The sequence below is a fragment of the Culex pipiens genome, chromosome 1, assembly GCF_016801865.2.
Source record: "Culex pipiens pallens isolate TS chromosome 1, TS_CPP_V2, whole genome shotgun sequence".
Lineage (NCBI taxonomy): Eukaryota > Metazoa > Arthropoda > Insecta > Diptera > Culicidae > Culex > Culex pipiens.
This window is the reverse complement of record NC_068937.1, coordinates 68,351,698-68,355,820: the sequence shown is the minus strand read 5'-3', so window position 1 is coordinate 68,355,820 and position 4,123 is coordinate 68,351,698. Positions and strand designations below refer to the sequence as shown.

Below are 4,123 nucleotides of genomic sequence, written 5' to 3'. Positions count from 1 at the left end.
AATACCATTTGAAAACCATTTTTGAAACAGTAAAAACCGGAGGAAAAAGGTCGCTTCCACGCGAAAATTAACTTTATTTCTACCATTACACAAATGGTAATCTGACGAAACGTTGTTCGGAGATTTTTAAGGTTACCGTCCCGGATGAACGAGGATGATTTAGTGACCATAAAGAAACATTAAATTACTTTTTGGGAAATGTTGACGATTTGTCAAATTGTTGGTTCGAAAATATGGAGTTATGTTTTCACAAATAGTCAGTATTTGGAAAATTGTTAATTTAAATTTTAAATGCTGCAAGACTTTGATCATATTCCTGATTATGAATTAATTATTTGACAGATCTTATGTTTTTAGGGTAAAATGCAAACATGTAAAATTTTAGTGTAACACGTTGTTTGTGTACGTAGGACCTTTTCAGATAAACTCTTTTTATATATATATTTTTAAATTTTAATCAAAATTCTTTTAAAGAAGCTGTTTTTACAAAATTAGAAATTAATATATTGTTTCTACAAAATAAGAAATATTTATGTTTTTTATTTAATCTACATGAAGTATAAAAATAATTTTAGTTGTAACACATAGTTTCATAGCATCCAACTCGGGCAAAAATTTGTTGGTGACATCAACATTCAATTAGATGGCCTTTTAGTTTAATTATTGCACAAAGTGCAAAAAAAAACTATATAAGACACACACCCTAGTTTGAAATTCTAGAGTTTGTTTTATTAGGTCATATAAACATATGAAAGACAATAGTTTATTCGTCCTTTAAAAAAAAAAAACTCTGCAAAGTTTGCAATATTTCTAACTAAACCGATTCCCAACTATTTGCACTGCATTTTCAAAAAAAAAGTTTCATGCGTTTCAATGTCGTTGGTTGCATCCAAGTTTTAATGCATTCCACTTGTATCCAACATTGCATAATATAGATCGACTTAATTAATCAATCGACATGATCGACATAAATGGCCAAACCCCCTTTTGAACGTCTGTCAAAACACAAAGTTCGCGTACAACCAAACATTCAGCACAGTTCGTGGAGGAGGAAAAAAACCTTGTGCGCTCCGTATCCTTGTTCCGGTGGGACCTTTGCGTTCCGTTCCGACCGTGGATCCGCGCGGAATTTGCGACGAGTGAAGGGTACTTGCCAAAGTGCACATTTTTGTGATTGTTTTGTGCGAAAATTTTCTCTCCCCCCACTTAGGGTCAAGGTTGACTTGGCAAGATTGTCCGTATTTTGGTCGGAGTGTCTCGCGTAGACCGGAATTGGACTGTCGGCAGGACAGCGATGGCAAAAGGGGGTGCCGCAGGCGGAATGGGTGCCGGCGCTGAAGGACAACGAGCAGGCTGAGGTGCTGTACAATCTGTTTCAACGGCCGTAAGTTGGAACATGTTTCGTTTAATTATTTTGAGATGATCACAATCTTTCGTTTTCAGCGTAATCAAGTGCGAATCCTGGAGCACTGCGAAGCGTCCATTGTGCTGATCGCTGACGGCGTGATGCTGCTGTACGAAGATTTTGCATCGCTTCCATCTACCTGGTGTTGAACAAGGAATTGATCGAGCGGGTCAACGTGGACACGACCTACAGCCAAACTGCAAAGCACATGAGCCAGTTGCTGGAGCTGGGAATGCTCGCTCCGAAGCTTATCATTCCACATTTGTCCACGATGAGCGACGAACTGAGGAACCTGGAATCTTACGTGATGCGCAACTGTGTCCTGCATATCATGGGCGAAGCCATCGTGACCGAGCTGACCTAGGAGGAACTGGCCGATGAGCTGAAGGAAACACGCGATGACTTCCTGCATGATTTGTTCAACCACACGATGGACGTTTCGGCCCATGTCCGCTCGAAGGTGCTTCAGATTAGGCACTACATTCAGGGCCAGAACGCGGTTCCACTTAGCAGCTGGCAGCACCAGGTGCTGAAAGGTTCTGTCGAACGGCTCGAGGACAAGTCACTGCTGGTGCGCAAGAACTCGATCGCGTTGATCCTCGAGCATAATCCGTTCTCCGCTAAGCTCTCCCTGGCGAAACTTCGCAATGAAGAACGGGACGGAAGACGGTCAGCTGCAGGAAATTCGCAACAAGATGTTCGAGCAGGACCCGGCGCTCAAGAAAACCCAACAGCAGTGGGTGTACTACATGATGTTCTCGAAAGCGTATTACGTCAAGACCCAGCACGGCCCGAACCTGAACGAGGAGTTCCAGAAAAGGAAAACGAGGTCAACTTCCTGAAGGATTCGATCCGTTTCGCGGAAATCGTCTATGCTGCAGGACATGGTGATGTCCAAGTCTCAAACGGATGTGTATGAAGCGATTGATTTCTTCACCTCGGCTTACCTTTTTGGGATCAAGGGAACCGAAAGTGGAATGCAGCAGAATGAGCAGTTCCAGTGCCGAGCGATGAAACTGTAAGACGCGCTGACGCGGCAGGACATGGTGCAGCATTTACGCGGGGTCACGTCAAGCTGAACCTGCCCAAAGAGAGAGTGAGTCGATTTTTTATGATGTCCCGTTTTTGATAAACTCACGGTTTGAAATTTGTCGCAATTTGTTCTTGCTGTTTGGTGGCAACGTAACCGGAGGTCGCGTACGTGTACTTTGTACACAGTTTGTAAGGGCACTTGTAAGAAAGGCGAAAACACGCGACTTCCCGAAGGTTAAAAATGCGGAATTTAGAATTTTGCTTTGTATTTTACACCAAAAACTTGTATGTGGTGAAAGGCTATTCCACAAAGCGCGCGCTCTCTCTCCCTTGTGTTTATATTTCTGTTTTCGCCCGTCGCGCGCAGCGACAGTCAAAAGAGGTCTGCGCTGAAAGTTGACAAGTCCAAACTCCTCTTGTTTTGGTGCGTTTCGTCGTGGTCGTCACGGTTCGCGGTTGTTTATAAGCATCTTCACTATTTTCGCGTTCGTGTTTTGTTTTCAAAAGTGAGTGTAAAAGAACTGCCTTCCATCCTCACAGCAAGTATTGGCTGCGTTTGTTTACATCCGTGAGCAGCTAGAAAAAAAAAGTTCCATCCTTCCGTCCAGCGGGATCGAAGTCGCCGAGGAGGAAAAACAATACAAAGGTGACAATTGAGTGGTTTTCCGGATCGTTTGTTTACAGAAGTGTTTGCTTCTAGAGTGCTACGTGAAAATCCACCAGGTTTGTTTACTTCCAAGAACCAACCAAAACAAATCAACCGGATAACCACGCAAATTTTTATTAAATTTTAATGCAAACAATCATGTTGTTTCAGATTTCGACGAAAAGTACCTTTTCAGATTTGTGATTCCGACCCCGGCTGCCACCAACAAGGACGCGTTTTTAGCGACAGATTCTCTCGGTGAATCCCGAATTGTGTGGACCTGTTCTTGTGCATTCTAGTCGACATTGTCGAGGATGGTCGTGGGCAAAGTTCGTCGCGGCCATTTAGATAGGTATATTTAGCTTATCTTCCCTCCTCCTCTTCGTCCTCCTCTTGAGTAAAAAAGTCTTTTCGAGCGGCCAAGCAGCAGTTGATATTCTGTTGACGGAGCTGGCAATAGAACCAATGCAGCCCGAGAGTTTTCGGCCTAAATGGAAACATCACAAAGAATGTACTGGTATGTATGTCGAGAAGTTTCATTTCTTATTCCCATTTGCTTTTTTTTATGTGAATCTCGTTGTTTGCCCATCAAACATAATTCGAATAAATCAGAAGTACTCTGTTTGATTTGCACTTTCTCTAAATTCTCTCATTTCAAATGTGCAACTCGATTTATTTGCAGATTTTGTATTCAACGTAGAGTGGAATATCACCATGGGACTTGAATATTATATTGTAAATAAATACATTGTGGTTTATTTTGTTTTATTTGTCTAGGTTTGTACCTGAAGCATGCTTTGATCTTAAAATGAATTTCGTCAAGTGCGACAGGTCATCAGGGTGCGACACGCTCTCATCAACCAGCGGTGCCACTTTTATCTAAACTCGAAGCTTCCAAACTACGAATAACCGGCGTGATATAGCTGCGCCGTTTCCTATCGCAAGCGATTTCAAGTCAAGCAGAGTACCTAATTGACGACGTCCACAGGATGGCGAAGATGGAGCTGGCATCGAAAATGCTACAGTTGTGCTGGATGGGG

The 4,123-nt window shown here is 42.7% G+C and overlaps 1 pseudogene; it reads left to right on the top strand.

Moving 5' to 3' along the window:
• The first annotated feature begins 855 nt into the window (after positions 1-855).
• LOC120431100 (uncharacterized) lies at positions 856-2,476 on the top strand (annotated as a pseudogene).
• Positions 2,477-4,123: the final 1,647 nt, after the last annotated feature.